General features: G+C 44.0%; 1 long non-coding RNA gene across 1 annotated transcript in view; it reads left to right on the top strand.

The window, feature by feature from the left end:
* LOC101679616 overlaps positions 1-19450 on the top strand; it is a 169600-nt gene that overhangs the window by 137728 nt on the left and 12422 nt on the right. The window contains exons 5-8 of the long non-coding RNA XR_006601959.1: positions 6351-6469; positions 7452-7564; positions 11476-11529; positions 11945-12026. This is a non-coding gene — a long non-coding RNA (uncharacterized LOC101679616). The remainder of the gene's footprint in view (positions 1-6350; positions 6470-7451; positions 7565-11475; positions 11530-11944; positions 12027-19450) is intronic.

Genomic DNA, 19450 nt, shown 5'->3' with positions numbered 1-19450 from the left:
ATTGATCTGGATATAAAAATCACAAAAGACAACACAAAATAGAAAACAAAGGTATTCACATAATTAGACATTCTAATTAAACATTTTTGAAGTCCTGGCTTATGCAATAAGGTACAAAAGATAAATGGAGTACAAATGATAACATTATTATCGTGATTTTGAGATGTTATTATTTATGTGAAAAACTCAGAAGACTCATTTGAAAAGAATAAAGTTAATAAACTTATATGTGAAAAGAACATGCCTATTATGTATACAAATTCAGAAGTTTTTCCTATGTATCTGCAATAACTGATTAGAAATTTAATAAGGAAATAAACTATAATTTTATTAGAAAAGAAAAGATAGTTCTTAACTAAAGAGAATGTTTCCAAAGTAAAAGTTACCAAATCATTAATAAGAGTAACTAAAACATACATATAATACCTAAGAAAAAAAATCTACCTTAAAAAAAGATACTGTTCCCAGAAAACTGGAAAATTTATTGAGGAGCATAAAGACTGTAATAAATGGAGAAACATAGCAACAGGAAGACAATATTAAAGAAATGTCAATGCCTTATCAAATAGTCCTTAAACTTGATGAAATCCAAAACAGTATCAGTATATTTTTCTTGAAACTTAATGACGATCTATCGTTCCATAAAATCAAAACAAAACAACAAACAAAAAAATTGAGAGGTAAATGAGAGGACCCATCCATGTCAAAATGTGTTACAAATCTACAATAATCAAAATAATATTCCACTGATGTTATTTTATGACCCCAATTCTTTTTCTCTCTTTCTTTGCCTACTATAATCCTGACCCATTCAAAAGCAGCCCTTTCTGTGAAATTTCCTTGGACCACCCAGTCTGGAGGTCTTTCCCCATAATAATGCCCTTCTCTTTGGTCATTGATCCATACTCTTGTCTACATAACAAAATTTGTACATGCCTTTTTTTCTCATAGTTTAATTTCCTCTTTTTATTGTCTTTGTCTTAATAGTTTCACACCTCCAGGATACAAACAGTTGTTTTCAGTATCCTCATTGACAGAGGGCAGTGTGAGATATAATAACATCATGATACCAAGGCTTCAGAGTTAACTCTGAGGACCACCGGGAGCAGTAGTACCTGGGAGCTTAGAAACGCAGCATTTCTGGCTTCATCCCAGATATACAGAATCAGAAGCTGCATTTTCACATGATTCTCAGGTGATTTGTGTGCACATTAAGTTGTGAGAAGCACTGCCCTAAAGAATTTCATGGAATAAAAATATTTCATAGCACTCCCAAAGCAATCAGACATAGTCAGATATCTTCCTGTGTTGCAAACGAATAAAATTATTCAAATCTTGTTTCCTTGATAGGCAAAATTTTAGTGACACCAAAAGAGCACTAAAGAACCGTGGATTCAGGGCATGGTATAGGTTGAAGGATAAAAAGGCTGAAGGGGTGTGTTCATGGGGAATGCAAAGGCAGTAGTTTATAATTTGGAAATGATCTGATACCTGGTTACTTCTGTAGGGCTTGCTAATTTCTCCTTCTAACGCTGGTCTCCCCACTAAGACATTAGTCTTTACTGTTGTTCTACATTGGGTTGCCTTAATCTCCCCTCCCACTCACTGTCTTCTAACGAAAGCAATCCCCATCATGAGTCTGCCCTTTCCTATCAGCCTAAGCCACAGTCCCCAGAGCATCCATTAGAATGTAAATCCCTTAGCAGCACAGAGTAGGGCTGTAGCATCAAGTAGTAGACATTCAACCTAGTAGGCATTCAATAACTGAGTAGTCAACAGATGAATCTTCTTTATTATAGCAGGTCCCTAAAGGGAATGATATCTACATGGGTTTGCAATCAATCCCTTATCCCCTTAGAACAGTGCTTATTTTACCCCATAAATTCCTTTTAAGTCTGTTTTCATTGTATCACTACCATTGCTACCTCATGGCTGGACTGTCATAGGAAAATCTGAAATACTCTCCTTTCTCTGGTTCCCTAATCTAGCTTCAAGGAACTTTTTACAGTCTGCTCTTATCCAAAGCATCACACCCAAACCCTTTACCTCGACACTGAATTTATTTTAGAGTCCGAACCTTGGCTTCCTTTCTAGCTTCATTTCATGACTTCCCAAAGGCGACCTTCCTTTCTAGCCAAGACAATCTACACATGATTCTTTACTATGCTTTCTCTGCTAGGATCCATGTCCCCAAAGTAGAAGTGTTTTTCCCTGCCATGTTTGCTGATCGAAACCTACCCATTCCTTAAGACTTGGCTCCTCTACTTTCTCAATGGAACATGGTAGCCAAGCACTCTAACCTGGCAGGATTCATCACTGATTCACTCAAGGAATATTTGCAGTGATTTCTTCTCTGAATTCTCCTGTCACTTATTATGTCTAGGGCCCATCACTTACTATGTATGATCTCTTGAACATATATCCTTCGGCATATGTGTTTTACATACAGGTCAACAAAGAGGTCAAGACAGGGTAGCCTAATATTAAAGCATCTCTCTACCACATAGTAATGATGTAACATTAGGCAGCTTTCTTCCCCTCTTTGGATCCCAGTGTCTTCATCTATTAAAAAAAAAAAGTACCTAATTACAAGATTATTGTAATTAAGATAAATCACATACTTTTCAAAGCTCTTAGCAGGTATCTGGAACATAAAGAGTACTCAACAGTATTGGTATTCCATCCCCAGAATACTTACAGTTGGTGCTACTTTATATCCTTATGTATTTCAGTACAGCAAAATATTTATTTATCCATTGGTGAATTGATAAAGATTAGTGTTGACTATCAACAGTGACTTTCCACTGAAAGTTTTAAAGAAAAAAATGTCCTATTCCTTTTGGATCAAAGAGTAGGCATTCCTCTCTAAAAGAAGGGTATTTGGGGGAGGATATGAAAGAGATAATGTGATTAGAGTCCTATCTTAGAGTATTTACTCTATCTTTGATAACATATCTTGTAAGGGAGTCTGGTTTTCTCATTAAAACTATGATGAGTAACAGAATATGTTGTAAAGAAACTTCACTGTTGGAGCCTTGGACAAGGGCTAAACCTCTGTAAGCCTGTCTCCCCACTTAACAGTCAGATTAGAGCGATGACCCCTACCGTCCCTTGGATTGCTCTGAGAGTATGGTTACTTTGCTGTGGAATATCGAGATTGCATTATCTCCTCCATCTTTCATCTATGTGTCAGCCTTAAGAAATAGCTGTTGAATGATTGATTGATTGATTTCAGATTATAGAAGAAAAATTCTAGCAATTGTTAAGGTATTAGGTTGTCCCTCAGATCTTCATACTCACTCTGAAAAAGTATGATGGCCTTACATTATTTAACAGTAAATGGTAACAATGCTTCATCTTACTCTACTTTGGAAAAAAGATTATTATATACCTGTTGGACTTCTTCAAAATTAACTAATAGCTTATTGGCCAAAGTAAAGATGGCCCGTAGGTTTTCTGTTTTCTGCGTGATTGTACTAAATACTACACATGCCCTTTGAGTCTGAATTAGAATTATGTGTAAGTATGGCAGAGTTTAAGTAGGATGCTATCACTTTTTATTCAGTAATACAAAAAATATTTGCTATTGGGTCTCATGCATGCCCTGACTTGATAGGTGATGTTGTGTTTAAAACTCACACATGCATATTTCCAGCAAATCAGCATCCATGCTCTGGGTGACATGGGATGGGAGGGCATGTCTGTTCTTGCTTCTGACATAGATTTGTTGATATGTTGGGGAGCAGAGTGACACATTGATATTTATTTCCCATCAGCCTTATTTTAGGGTTCTCTTTATGAGTCTGTGGAAGGCCAGCTTCAGGCCATACTGTTGCTTTCTGTGGCCACCCTTTCAGTGGCCCATGGGAGCAGAACCACAGACAGTCTCCAGCTTGAGTCCCCAGGCTTCAGTAAGGAAGTGTTGAATGGGTAGCATGGTAGCATGTGTTAGGTGGGCCTTCTGTGAGTCTACAGCCCTGAGTTCAGTCGCACTGGACTTAGGAACTGGACATCCCATTTATGCAGGAACCTTGGTCACTATCTTTGCAACAAAGGCCGGATCTTCCTTCCCCATCTCGTCTGTCTCTCCATAGAAGAAAAGTTCAGGTACGACTTTCCATGGAAGCTCATGAGGGATATGCTGTACTTACAGAAGACTTCCTGAGCTGGCATTCCCTCCCATCAGACCCTCTGGTGGCTCCCTCATTGTTGCACAAGGTGACAGTGTCCATATAACATGGAAACACAGTGGGAACCTGTGCCACAAAGCCAAGGGAGGGGCTGGTGGCCTGACCTGAGATTGCCCTCTCCCAAGATTGAGGCTTTCAGCCCACTGCTTTGAACTGGGTAAACGGGGCTCAGCATGTTGGTCATTCAACAGTGGCCAGCCTCCTGGGACAACAAGGAAACCTCAGAGCAGCAGGCTGGCTGGTGTTTCTGGGGAACAAGGTTGCGACATCAGCTAGATTTTCAGTGGTAGCAAGGGCGCCGAACTGCTGTCAGAAGCATCTCCCAAATATCCTGCATCTTTGCAGAGGTAGGAGTTTGCCCTTGATGGGTGCACTGTCCCATGTGAGAGTCAAGCCTGAGACCACCGAAATGGGTTCTGTATCAAGGAACGTGAGGATATGCCTGTCCTTGAGCTGTAGGACTCAGATATCCTGAGCCTTCTGAAGGTTTTCCTTTAAGTTCCTTCGGGAATAAAGGACCACACCATATGAACCCTTCTGGGCAGCGTGGAAAGGCTTCAGTTTTATTCTTACTAACTTGACTTGTGTGCCGCTCCCAGCAGGTGTGCGTGAGACTTGAGCACTGACTGAGGTAAGGGACAAGCCAAATCAAGGTGACTTAGACCCTGTACCCTAAGCCTCATGATAGAAACTTGTTGCTTATACAGGCTAGAAGTGCCCCCACATTCATGAGACCCTTGCCTACCAGTGTGTATCTTAGAACCAACCAGCATCATTTCTGAATAGACATAAGCACTGTCTTTGTGCCTAGAGGATCCTGGATCAGAATGCAGGAAGCAGGGGAGCCAGCCTCCCATGATTTCCCCCTGCAATTTGTGGTCAGGTTACGATTTTACCTGGGGAAACAGCGACCTGGCCATCTGCTCTCTCCTTCCGTACCAGGCCCTGGGCATGGGGGCTGGTGATGAGAGAAGCAAGGGTGGGAACTGGGGGTGACTCAGCCCCGTCATCGATGTTGGCCCATCCCGGGTCAGCCTTTTCTCTCCCTCGTCACCGCCTTCCTGCTGCCAGAGTTAGCCTGCCGGATCAGTAGGATACAAAGCGACGTGTGACCCTTTCTTGAGCTGGATGCTGTTGTCTGGCCAGATAAACTAACCGGCTAGGAAATCCAGCTGGGCTGGTTGTACTTTGCCCACGTCTGCTACAGCATATGGTACACTCTCTTGAAGTGGCTGGCACAGCTCTTTGATTTTACCGTTCGTCTGATGCCCGCACCCAGATATACGCAGACTGTCATGGGTTGATGCAAACCAGACTCAGCTTGGTCACAGGCATGGATCTCACGAGAAGAGCTCTTTAACACTGCATTTGAGCTCCACAGTTCCCAGGATGACAGAGCTGGATAGAAACACGAGAGGGCGTATCCCTCACAAGGCCTGCTCATGTTCCTCGAAGAAGTTGAGGCAGAAAGATTGAGTGACCCCCCCCCCCCACACACACACACAAACACACACAAGGTCTCACCCGGCCAGTTAGTCCAAGGACTAGAACGCTCGGCCCCTGACTTCCAACCAATGTTCTTCCCAGCCCAGGCCGTCATCCCACGGCCAGTTGAATCAGTTGTTGCTTCATCTTCTAAATCCAGCCCCTAGAACCTTTCCTGGAACTGGACCTCTGGGCCCGAAATGGTTTAATGCACACTTTTGGGAAAGGAGAGAGCCACAGAATCTCTAAGTGGTTTTGATCAAGTTTGCCAATATTTACATCGTAGGGTAATCTGCATAAACCTCATAAATAATGTAAAATTCCTCCAAAGCGAGTTAACCGTGAGCTACAGCGGTCTTTGGAAAAATCCGTGTTATGCAATCATCCCGACCAAGTGAACAGCTCGATGGAGCGGCGAAGGTAACCACTGATTGCAGTGACTGCTAGTGACCGTTTTAAGTGTGACTATTTTTAAAATACTGTATGCCTCATTAAGCTGTGCTCTGAAAATGAGAAATTTGCTTTAACTGCATTGTTTTGAATTGCTGAGAGAAGGATCTATCCACCACAAGGTGCCCCGCTGCTGAACTCAGCCAAAAAGCTGTTAATAACCCCAGCAGATGTTTCAGCTTTTAGGCCAATAGACTCCCTCCCTCCCGGCCCTCCCCTTTCTAGAATCTGATGCCAAGAGGACTGAACTCCACTTTCTGCGGCTGCTGCCGTGGCCGCCACCACCAGGGCCGAGGAACTGAGTCTTTGAACAACCAGTGGCCACCCGGCCTCGGCCATTTAAGGTCAGAACATGATTGCTTTGACTGTCCGAAGTTTAAATCTTCAGGGTGGGTGCCCAGAATTGCTGTTTCTGTTTGGGTGTCTGCCTTCATTGGCGGCCATTTTGTCCCGCTTGTTGTGGTTTCGCCCTGCTCCTCAAAGTCCATTTCTCAGCCTCATGGGGGAGGGCTGGGCTTGCTGGGTGGAGGTCATTCCTATGCTTGTGTCCCCATTGGTCACCAGGAGATGCTGGCTTAGCAGGTTCCCCTGTGTGATGTACAGTTGGGGGTGGTTGTCTGCCCGAGACCACAGGCCCCGAATGCCCTGACCTTAGCAGGTCTGCAGTATTAGAAGTGCGTATCCTAAACACAGTGACATCCCTGGTAGGTCGGTACGTTACGAGAGCATCGTGGGCTCCTATAGTCCCACATGGGGATTTGTCAACATCTCTGGGATACACCTTATACCTTAACCTGAATTTAAATCTACATTCCAGGGCTTTCCAAATGAGAAGAATTTTTTTTTTTTAAGATTTTATTTATTTATTTGACACAGAGAGAGAGATCACAAGCAGGCAGAGAGACAAGCAGAGAGAGAGGGGGAAGCAGGCTCCCCGCGGAACAGAGAGCTGGACACAGGGCTGGATCCCAGGACCCCGAGAGCATGACCTGAGCCGAACGCAGAGGCCCAGCCCACTGAGTCACCCAGGCGCCCTGAGAAGAAATGTTTTTAAAAAGGTGATCCTCCCGCTTCCCTCACACTCCAGCCCTTCCCCCTTCCAGTACTCAGTTATTTTGCAGAGAGCGCTTTAAGGCACCCCGGTGACAGCAGGGTGACCAAGAAAACACAGGTGCACCACATTTATGGAATATCACGTTGGCTAGGAACACATCCGAGCTGCACATCTATACATCCTCTCGTGCAGAGAATTGCCATTTCAATGGGGGGAAAAATTGAAAATCAGAATTAAGTTCATAAATACTTCGCTTCCTTATTTTGATGCAGCACAAAGGCAGAATAGCCTAGACTCAGTGGACCTCTCTTGTCAGCTTCAACATTTGCCAGCCATAGTCATTCAACTCCAAGATCTCAGCTCTATGCCACAGTAGCTATAAAAAGTAAGTACCTTTTCCCTGGTGCCAGAGCCGCCATATTGTTTACAGACGCTCAACACTGTGTGTTTCTCTTTATCAGAAAAAGCTCCCGAGTGTGATGAAAGTCTTTTCTTGCTTTCTTTCTTTCTTTCTTTCTCTCTCTCTCTCTTTCTTTCTTTCTTTCTTTCTTTTTTTTAAACTGGAGAAGGTAATAGATTCCATCCTAACTTTAGGTCCACATCCTTTTCAGTACACATGCAGAGGCACTCATTAATGTGAATGGAATTTGCATGTATGTATCTAAGGGGAAATACAGTTGCCCACACCTGTGTGTTCTTTATTTTCTTATCAGACGGAACACACACAACATGGTACACTTGGGAGTTCAGTGGCATCGACACCTTCTAATTCTGAAATTTAAGTAACTCGGATTAAAAATGATCCCAGTCATTCTGAAATGGGGTGTTCCCACCAGCAAATGGGATGGACGTTTCTGCTTAGATGACTGTGATTCCAAAAAGCCAGTACCAGATGATAAGTCTTTAGTAAAATAAACAACCAATGTCATAATAACAAAATAGGCTAAAAAAAAAAAAATACCCCAGGAACTCCCTACTGAATCAGTAGAGACTACATCCTCATTATTAAAAAAATTCTGTATTAAGTTACCTATATGCATCTCCAGAGGAGTGAGAACACAAGATGAGGGAAAGAGAATTGAAAATAATCATTGTTTCATTGAGATTCCAGACCTGCCGGCGGTGAATATTGGAACTAGGCATTAATAAACTATGTGGAGGCATCTGGGACCCATGGAAATCCAGACCAGGTACTTCATTAGGTCCTGAACTTTATCTGGAATCTTCTACTACAGGTGATGAGTTCCAAGCTATTCTGCTCTTGATTATTTCCAGCCCAAGTGAAATGGACAATAAAGAAAAGATACTTCTATACTATTTCCATGATGGATGTTCACGACGAAAATAACTCCACCATCTGATGTATTTCACAGTTTTAAGTTAAAACAGACCTAGTATAATATGCTTGTACATCTGGCTCAGGTGCTTCGTTTGCCATATGTTTGTGAAATAATCCAAGGAGATGTTACAATTGTACCGCTCCTCTTGGGACCCGAAGAAAATGTGCCCGCGAAGAGTTACCTAATTATTCATTCCTGCCAACAACATCCTCGCCTCATAATAAGGGGGTGCTTACAATGAGACAATAGTGCTTTCAATCTTGAGAGATGTCAGTGCCACTTATTGTTTCAAAAACAGAAAGTCTTTTGCATTTTTTAAAATAAGAAAAAGATCTGTGGCCTTTAAAGCAAATAACGTACTCTGCAGGTGGTGTAGTTGGTATTCTCACTGAGGGGGGCAAAAGCTGGGCTACTGATCAAGGCCAGTGCTCCCTGGAACTCAACAGATGAAAGTTCCCCCATAGCGATGCGGAGATGAGTGACCCCAAAATCCAGAGGAGCTAGGAAGTGGCCGCTCTGGTAACTCTACACAGGAGTGGAGAACTTTACAGTTGGCAAATTGCTAACCACATTTAATTCTCATAACTACCTTGCACAGCAGACAAAAAAGGCACACCTTGTTTAACCTTCCCAGTTGTGCTGATATTTCACAACCCTAACTAGCCAGAAATGTGAGCCTCTTTTTTAGATGTCAAAGAGTTTTTTAGTCTTGACCCATAAGCACCGGTTGCCACAAGGAGTTCTCACATGGAGTCATTGAACATCTGCATTTCCCTTGCTCGTGAACTTGCATCTTTTAGTCCCGTGACTGACTTATACCCCCCTCTCTCTGTCTCTCGATTCTCTTTTGACCCAAGAGGCATAATTTGACTTTTCGTTCGGGGGCTCAGGGAAAGAAAGAACAACAAGGAAATTAACTTAATGATCAAAATATAGGCCTACCACGAAAATACGGATTGTAATGAGGCTCCAGGCCAGGCTGAAGGTCAGGCGGATAAATCATGCTCTTGGCCTAGCTTTACCCACCACTAAATCAATGTAAAGGAAATGGGACAAAGATGAAGATATCAGCCAATAAATCTCTGTGTGTGTTAATTGTGCATTTCCAGAAGTGCCGAATGCCAGGAGAGCTGTGTCTCCATTGGGGTACGGCTGACATGACCCTAAAGTGCCAGATTAGTGTAGGGGTTGGTTTTCCCTGGAATTCCAATCTCAGGGTCAAACAGGACACAGAGGATGAGAGAAGAAGGGTAGGAAATTCACCCCAGGTTACCCAGGTTGGATAAATGGGTACCAATGTCCATTTGCCTCCAACATGCTTGTTCAAAACAACTAGGAGCTACAACGCATCCCTTAGTTCTGCTTTGCTGGTTAACCTTAATGGTTTTGGATTACTCAATATACAATATTTTCTGGATGTATATTCCCCATAAGAGGGAGAGTGAGTTATTATAAAGAAGTAATTGAATATTGGTCTCTTGTTAGGGTAAGAGATTCCCCAGGCAAAATTTTTTCACTCATTGCAATTATACACTTTCTGGAAATGTCTGCATATCCTCCATTGTCTTAATGTTTACTGAGTGCCTACCAGTAGGCCACGTGCTGCGGATACAAAGTGGAGAAAGCGAGGTCCTACTCTCAGGGTGTTTAGGCAAGTGGAGACGCAGACTTGCCAACAAGTAAATACAATGAGATTTACAAAATTGGTTGATCCACAAAGTTGACTGACACGTTAGGAGAACACATTGCAGTCTGTTCTGGAAAACGTCCCAGAGGAAGGAAAAATATGAATAGGTGTTTCCAGGCAGACAAAAGATATCAAATCGTGCACTAGGAGTCCTGAGATGCTAACGATCAATTTTAAGCAAGGCCGTAACGGAATCACATGTTTGTATTTGAACTCTAGGCCTCCAGTGAAGGGGATGAGGGGTGGAAATGAAAATTCCTGGCGAGAAATGTCAGGGATTATATGGCAGTACTTGAGGGAGTTAGTGGACCTAAATCAAGTCGAAAGGTGGCCCCCTTAGACGTGAGAGGTGAATGAGAGAATAAATAGGGTTTGTTGCTTGGAACGTGAAAATGCGGTCCAAGGCTCCAAGAACGTTGGCTTGGGAAACTGGGCCAAGGGTCTAACGTTCACTAATACAAAGAGTATAGGAGGGAGAGCCAGTTTTGCGTAGTAAAGAGGCAGAGATGAGCACGCTCGATTCTGGACATACTGAGTTTGTAGTGCCTGTGGGATACCCAGGTGGATCGATTTAGAAAACAGTGGGACACAGGGGCTCCGGATAGAGATTCAGATGTTAAACCTCACTGGAAACAAGATCCCCCAAAGGTGAACAAAATGGGAGAGAAAACACTGACATCTAAGGAAAGGGGAGAGAAATAGAACCCAGTCCAGGCACAGACAAGGAGTGACCAGTGCAGACGTCAACCAGAAGAGAGAGGGAAATGTCGTGAAAGGCAAAGCCAGAACTGCAAGATGAGAGAAGAGTCAGCAGGACAAGTCGCATGAGATGAGAATGAAAAATGCTTCTTCTGGGGCGCCTGGGTGGCTCAGTGGGTTGAGCCTCTGCCTTCGGCTCAGGTCATGGTCCCAGGGTCCTGGGATCGAGCCCCGCATCGGGCTCTCTGCTCAGCGGGGAGCCTGCTCCTCTTCTCTCTGCCTGCCTCTCTGCCTACTAGTGATTTCTCTCTCTGTCAAATAAATAAATAAAATCTTTAAAAAAAAAAAAATCTTCTTCCATTGGGTGAGGAAGTGAAGCTGGGCTGTCTCAGGGCAGCCACAGGCCTAGAGCCGGGTTGGAAAGGATCAAAGCGCCCATGAGTGACGTGGAGTGAGAGTGAGTAAATCTCGCTTGCCTTTTGCAAAGGAATAGCTATCAAAGAAAAAGACATGAAGGTGCTAAAAAAAAAAATTGGTTATTTAAATTGTTTTTTTTTTTTTTTTTTTAAGGTGAGGGATGAGCCTATTGGTCTGCTGAGCGGAACAGCCAACAGAACATCAAAGGTAAGAAAAGGATGTTATTGATAAAGCACATTTTCAAAGGAGGCAAGCTGGACTGATGTCCATTGTCCAGTGGGCAGATGCCGTGCCCTCTGATGGGAAAAGCATCTGTTGCTAGAGGTGAGGACGGGGAAAGAACGGGTACTGATGCGGATGGGCCCGTGGGTAAATGGGTGGGAAAATAAAAGGAGCCATTTTGATGGCTGCGGGTCCCGAACTTAGAAATGAGGTCATCCTGAGAGAAAAGACTGAAAGCTGTGAAGAGTGAGGAAGGTTTCGGAACAGCAGCTGAGGGAACCCGGAGAAGCCCGGGTAATACGACTGTGGAGTAGCAGTGAAGGCTCAACTGAGATTAGTTTCCCTCCAGATTTATGGTCTCCATTCTCTGTGGCCGTGATGTTTCTGTTTCCTCTGGCAGAGCCGTGCTCGAGGGATGTTTACGGCTAAGGAGGCTCCGCGGGGCACTGCTTGAAGGACACGAAGTCCATCCATCTCTCCAGGTACTTTAGATTATATCTCAAGATCAAGGTAAACCTTCCAAACCAAATACTTGAACCATATCATTTTGGCTTCTTGTACTTCTACTCACTTTCAGTGACTTACGTTTCGGCATGGAGCCTCGGCCTGCGTCGAGGGGACCCCGCAGGAAACACCCATTGGCCTGTTGGCATTGTTAGCATCATGGAGGATGTAGAGGAAGCCACTCACCTCTGAACCACGCATGTTCCACTCGTGAGGGCACAAAGAGCCCTTTCCCTTAGAAATAGGCGTTCCTTTGGTTTTTCAGTAGCAACCCCAGTGTGTTCGTCGGGTGTAGGGTGCATGGTCTTGAAACCACAATGCTTGGGTTCCAATCCAGCATCTGGCACCTCATAGCTGGCTGACCTGGAGGCTCTTAACTTCTCTGGGACTCAGTTTTCTCATCTGCAAAATAACCAAAGTCATCCTGCCTACTTCGGAAGGCTGAAGTAAGAATTAAATGGCACGGTCAATGTCCAAGTGCTTGGTCCTGTCATCTGGCAAATTGTAAGTCCACTGTACGCATTTGCTGTTACTGTTCTTGTGACAAATATGATCTCACCAGTGCCCCTTGTGGGTCTTGTGTTTATTCTCTTGCCTTCATCCTCATTGTGGCATGCGGTAGGGAGCATGTTTTAAGTCATTTCTGGTCACCAATTAATACTGTTGTTTTCCTTTTGTTCTTTTTTTTTTAAATTTATTTCTTTTCAATGTAACAGAATTCATTGTTTATGCACCACACCCAGTGCTCCATGCAACACGTGCCCTCCCTAATACCCACCACCAGGCTCCCCCAACCTCCCACCCCCCTACCCGTTCAAAACCCTCAGGTTGCTTTTCAGAGTCCACAGTCTCCCATGGTTCATCTCCCCCTCCAATTTCCCTCAACTCCCTTCTCTTCTCCATCTCCCCTTGTCCTCTGTGTCCTTTTGTTCTTTTCCTGTGCCTCGCTTAGTTGTTATCTGCTGTGCACCTAGCGTCGTTCTAGAATGAGGCAGAATTTTTAAAAAAGTAAACTAAAAAAGGCCTTATACCAATCAACAGCGACAAAGACGCATCTGCCTATCTTTGTTCTTGCTTTGGGAAGAGTTTCAAAGATGGTCAAAAGGACCTGGAACTTTCTTAGCCCACACTTGTATCTAGAAATGCAAGTTTCCTTGAAGTCTGTTTCTGATCTTTCCTATTTCTGATACGTACTTTTCTTACCATCATTCTCGACTGGCTCCTACAGGGACTTAATCCTAACTCAAGCGCTCACAAGCTTCTCGTGGTGAATGAACCGCGCGCTAATTTTATGGCAGAGACGGATGGGTTGTTGTCATTGGAGAAGCAGCTACAGGGTCATGGTAGCATGAGGGCTGGATCTGGCCATCAGAGGGCCTGGCTTTGGCTGCAGGCTCTGTCACTAGGAACTCTTTGTCACCGAAGCCCCCTGGCTTCGGTTCTTCTGTGGGCCAAGTAGGGTTAACATGAGTGATCTCAATGTGGTTGCGCGGAATGAAGATGATGCTCTGCAGAAATTAGCTAATCCGCCTCTAGTGCGGAGAGGTGGCTTTCAAGTTGCCATTCAAACTTGCACTTGAAAAATTGGACCAAACAATCGAGGCTTCTCTCAAACACATTTAAAGCGCCCTGAACACAGGTGTGTTAGTTACCCAGCTTCATGACTCGAAATATACATACCAGTCATTGAAGAGTATTTAGTCAAAAGTCAAAACAAAAAAGCTCTCGTTTCCTTTTAAGAATATTCAAGAAACATCATCTCAGTATTCGAATATCAACTTGGCCTGTAATGTCATCAGAGAAACATGAAAAATATCCCAGATTGTGTTCTTTGCTTTCAACTAAATGAATGATCTGTAGACCCCCAGATACACAAATACATCTGCGTTACCTCCTGGCAGGTAATAGCTTTCTGTTTGTGTTTTGTTTCTCTTACCGTTGCTGCTGCTGGTTTTTTGCTGTATAGACCAGTAAAGCACATGCAGATAAAAGGCAGCTGTTTTGGGGTTTGTTTCAAATCAAGGGATGTGGGTGTGGGATGGTTTATCCCACCTGTTGCTATCAAAGGGTAGCAAAAGATCAGGGTCATTTCTTTAAGGAAATCAGAGGACTGACTTCTCTGGCCTCCCTCCCCCATTCAGGCCCGAGGTGGGGAACCAAAAGGCGTGTGCTGGCGGGCCACTCCCACCACCGCAGAACATCGCCGAGAAATCAGTGTAGGATAGCACAAAAAGAGCCCAACTACAATGGTCGGTCTTCAAAGGGGCTCATTTATTATATTGCTCAGTGCCCCACAGAGTTGCTCCAAGCTCATAACTGCCACTGATTTCAAAGAGAGCTCTGAACTTGCATACGCTTCACAAGGCACGGCGCGGGATGAGAAATAGGCTGAGTGGCTTGAAGCCATGTTCAGACATTTTTTAATGTTCGTAAATGTCTTTGGCACCATCACTTTCACATAGAAACCCACTTACCTCCTGCCGCAAAGTGTGAAATAAAGCCATTTTCAAGCCTGGGTAGGGGATGGTCTGGAAATTGGGCTAAATCTTAAAACTGCATGAAGACTGAAAATAGGATTCACAGGCTGGGGCTCAGTGCTCACTAAATCCCTTCTAAAGTCAGGTCACCGCAACCCCCTGCTCTGCTAGATACCGTCAGTGCTTCCTTGAAAGGGTTAAGACAGTAAATGCAGTCGCCTTAGTAGCTTCCAGACTGAAGGTCCCCAGCTCCAAGGCATCCCCAGATAAGGGCTCTAAAGGAAGGAAACACTGTTTCAGCTGGGGTTTGATGGGCATTCAAACTGCCAAAGCCCTAGGGGACCTCAAGTTAGGGACTGGCATTTCCTACCACCCTCCTGTCTCAAGAGATGCTGTGGGTCCCTGCTTGATCCAGGAAGCTTGTGGGAGTCCGACTGAAATCCATCCAAGGCTTTCTTATTGAGCACCTCCAAAAAGATCAGACATCTTCCCTAGTTCTGTTTCCGGGGCTCTCCAGCCAACAACACAAGGAGAAAGAATTTCCTTGGGGACTCAGAAGTGATTTCTGTATTCTAGGGAGCGTTTGGGCAGCTAATTCCAGAGCCCTTCGGAAGGCTTTATGAGTGCCTTTCTTTTAGAAGGATGCAGGAGAAAGTGGTGCCCTCTCCATATTCACTGTTCCATAAACATTCACTAAATCTTGGGCAATGTGTTATAGTGGGTAGCATCTTTAGCTGGAAGCAGAAAGGGAAAAAAAGAAAAAAAAGAATGAAATAAGGAGGTGTTAGGTGTGGTTTTCAGAAATCCAGAAGTGCCTTCCACAAGTTTGAAAGCATACAGCCTCATCTCTCAAGTTCTTTCGGAGAACACTGCTAAGCATTTATCTACAACAAATCCTCACAATTTCTTTATTCCCTTAACCAATGCTTGCTGAGCACGTGCTATGTTCCGAAGTCATTGAACTTGCTGGGATTCAGTAGCGGACAAAGCAGACAAAAGTCCCTGCCCTCAGTGAGATTGTGTCTTAGTGGCGAAGACACATGATAACACATGGTAACAAAATAAGACCGAAATCACTCAGGTATCTGAGATGTGTTAAGTGCCGGGGGGAAACACAGCAGGAGAGAGCAGGGGTCCAGCAGGGTAGGACAGGGGTGCAATCTGAGGTGGGGTGGCCTTGGGAGGTGTCCTTCAAGTAAGAGTTTTTAGGGAGCCTTACTTCTAAATGCTCGCCTTTTTTTCCCGTTAGTTTGAATATTAGTAGAAAGGAACTCTGAATTACCTGTGACGTCTTTTTAAAACTTAAGAAGTAAAGGCATCTTGCCCAAAATGAAGAGAAGGCAAAGCCGCTCTGCTCTTAGCTGCCCCCGTTGGCCTGAGCTGTGATTTGGAGCACCTTCCATGGAAACAGGCCTACTGCCTGGAATCCTGTTCTGCATACAGCAAGTGCTCAGTAAATGCTGTTCCATGGTCTGGGCTCCGCTCTAAAAGTAATGTTTTTTGGGGTTTTTGTTGTTGTTGTTGTTGTTGTTGTTGTTTTGACAAAAAGAATGTCTCCATATTTTCCTCTCTCTGTCAGGGGCCTATGATTATATTGCTTAGACAATAGTCATAGGGACAGATGAGACATCACAAGTAATTTCTGGAAATTAATCAAGTTGTGTTTATTCACAGTAGCCTCCCTAAATTTCCCCATCGTCAATAAAGGACCTTTGACTAATCTGTCGTCACTCACTGCCATCATTAAATTTGGAAGCAAAACGCCAACGGTCTGCCTCCCTTCTTTCTGGGACGCCTCCTTATCTCCAAGATTAGACAACCACCCCATCCCTCAAACACAACATATTTCTTTTTTTTTTTTTTAATTTTTAATTTTTTTTATAAACATGTATTTTTATCCCCAGGGGTACAGGTCTGTGAATCGCCAGGTTTACACACTTCACAGCACTCACCATAGCACATACCCTCCCCAATGTCCATAACCCCACCCCCTTCTCCCAACCCCCCTCCCCCCAGCAACCCTCAATTTGTTTTGTGAGATTAAGAGTCACTTATGGTTTGTCTCCCTCCCGATCCCATCTTGTTTCATTGATTCTTCTCCTACCCACTTAAGCCCCCATAAACACAACATATTTCTCTAGTTTCTCCCTTCCTTCCTCCTTCCTTTGAGCTCGCCTTTTCTTTCCTCAGCATTCGTGTTGTGCCAAGCATGTTGAACTCCCTCAGGCTCCATCCTAACCACACTAGAAAAGTTAATTCTTCATATAGGTGTTGTTAGAAGCACTGAAAAGAACAGTACAGAATGGAAAGGCATGAGGGTCAGTAATATTTTTCACTGGAGAGCATTTCCCAGTGGAGTATGTGTCTACTGCTGCTGTTTCGTGTTACTCACTTGTACCTAGCAGTTTATGAGTCCTCTGACTTGTGTATCTCCTCTAGTCCTCTAAATTTTGGCTTCTCAAAGTGTGGCCCATGACCAGCAGCGTCAACGTCTCCTGGAAGTTGCTAGAAATGCAGAATCCCAGGCTCCACCCCAAACCTACTGAACCAGACTACAATTTAACGAGATCCTCGGGTGCTTGGTCATTTGAGGAGCACTCCTCTTGGTAGTCCTGAGAGTAGTCAGAATTTCTCTTGCCTCACTGACAGTTAAGAAGTAAACAAAACCCGGGTTCAAAGATATTCCTTCGGCTCATAGGTAACAAGATAAGACTTGGAGTCAAAGACCAATATTCTTTCCCCACAACTATGTCCCTTCTTTGGATGCTCTTGGAAGAAACTGTCGCATACCCCTTTTTGGATCTGGTATCGCCTAGCCCAGTATTTTATAAGGAGCATCTGAACAGTAATTATAGCCTGATATTGTCCCCTGGTGGTAAGTCGGCAGATGTTAATCTTGTACTTGATTATATATTCCTTATGTAGGCTGGTCTTGCTGCCTCTTGTCTAAAAGGTCTAAGGTTAATGACAGGAAAGAAATGTCAGATTTAGAAATTTCTCCAATTTTCTCCCAGTTCCTTACCACAGAAGATCATGCTCTCTGGTTACCTTAATTCTTGAAGTTTCTATTGCAATTTTGTTTTCCTGAAGTGGGTTCTTAAGTGTTTCATCTGGTCATCTTGGAGGAAAAGGGAACAGCAAGTAACACATAGCAAGCCCTGCCTTACACCCCATGCTCTGGGCTTGGTCTGTCTGTCATGGTTCCCAGAGAGACCTGTTGTGGAAGCTGACAGGCAAAAGAAACATGCCTGGCAGTGCTGGGAACTGACTGTCCTACCATGCTGGCCTCTTCCTAAAAGAAAGTCTCAACTGAATCCTCAGGGAAGTTGACCCAAGTCAGGAGAGGGGATTATCATGACCTTCTGTCTTTTGTCATCATTGATGATGGGACACGTTAGACCCACCGTCTTTTCTAAAAGAGAAAAGCGACTACCAAACTCCCTCTGGTTTTAAGGGTGAAGTCACAGACAAAATCAAAACAAAGAGGAACCAACTAGAAGCCACGAGTGCAGAACCTCCCCGAAAGGGACCAAAAAATCAGCACAGTGTCTGTTGCTGGGAACACCCATTTCTACACCATACACCTCAGCTAAAACCCAGACAGACGAAGCCAGGCCCTCTAAACGGGTCAGCTTTAAACTCTTCATGCTCAACAGAGAGGCAGAGAAATGTCACCTTACTCTTTAAAAAAGGAAAAGGACAAGTAGATTTCGCACTGAGAAAGGCAGGCGGCTCCCAGAATCTCTCATATCCATGTTCTCAACCCCGGCTCTGTCAGCTCAGTCTCAGCCGAGACCCTGGACTGAAATGTCCTCCCGTGTGACTCGAGGAGTCTGTAGATAGTTTGTGTGGCAGTCGCTCCACTAGTCTTAAGGATTTAAATAGAGTTATAGCTACTCAGATTTTAATATATGCTACAACTGTTTTGCTGGCTTGGCATTTAAGGATGCAAACTTTCCAATCTCTTCTAGAAGCATGACACCATAAAAGGGACTACCGTAATTAGGAATAAAGCTGTGCAGTCCTCATTAACCAGAAAAGCACTTTCTAAACCCAGGGAGGCTCTACTTTTATTCCAGGAAAAGTCAAGAAAATGGTGCCTCCAGAACCCAGTAAAGATTTTGGGTCAAATTGTCCTCGCTGGAATTGACTGGGGTTGATGTAAAATGCCTTTAAAAGGCGGAGAACAGCCAGCAATCTCGCAGAGGTGATCCGAGCAGAGAAAAGGCTGGCGAGTCGTGTTAAGTAAGCTAATCTTGCTCCAAGTTGCGTTGTTATTTAAGTCTTGATTGGCCAAGTTCATTCTGTTTTAATGCGTTGCGATAGGTCCTGCCCTTATTAACCAAGTACATTACGGTGACTGGTTGTAGGTCTTCTGGTCCCATGGCAACAACACGTGACCAGAAGAATGCTTTCTGAATTAAGCCCGGAGTGATAAGTCCCGAGTGACTCAAAATAGCTAAAGAGTGTATATAAAACCAGGCACAAGCTAGTCTCAAAGATAATTGCAGGCTTTACTTTAGTTCTTTAATCTCCACATCCTTTTCTGTCCTGCCAGAACTGTCTACACAGGGGCCTCCCTACGGCCTTAGCCACAGTAAGAACCAAGCGTTTTGTAAGCCAGTGCCTTCTTATACCTGTCTAAGGGGATTTGGTCACTCAAATCACAAATGAGCCATGTTAGAAGGGGTTCCACTGTAAGGCAGTCCCACACGTAGGAGGAAGACCAGAACATTCTGAAGGAATTTGATTTATTTATGTTTTCTGCATAGATACTTGTGATGTGTCTGCTTCCTGGAAAAGCTACATTGATAGATTGTGGATAGCAGAATAGCTAGCTCTTAGTCTCTCTTTGAGCTGACGTGCTTATCACCCATGTTTTAAAACCTAATTAAGCTATGGTCCATTTATAACAAAAGGACACG

The sequence above is a fragment of the Mustela putorius genome, unplaced genomic scaffold (assembly GCF_011764305.1).
Source record: "Mustela putorius furo isolate JIRA1106 unplaced genomic scaffold, ASM1176430v1.1 tig00003854_pilon_pilon_pilon, whole genome shotgun sequence".
Classification (NCBI taxonomy): Eukaryota; Metazoa; Chordata; class Mammalia; order Carnivora; family Mustelidae; genus Mustela; species Mustela putorius.
Note: the sequence above shows the minus strand (reverse complement) of the source record. Positions and strands in the feature narration are given on the sequence as shown.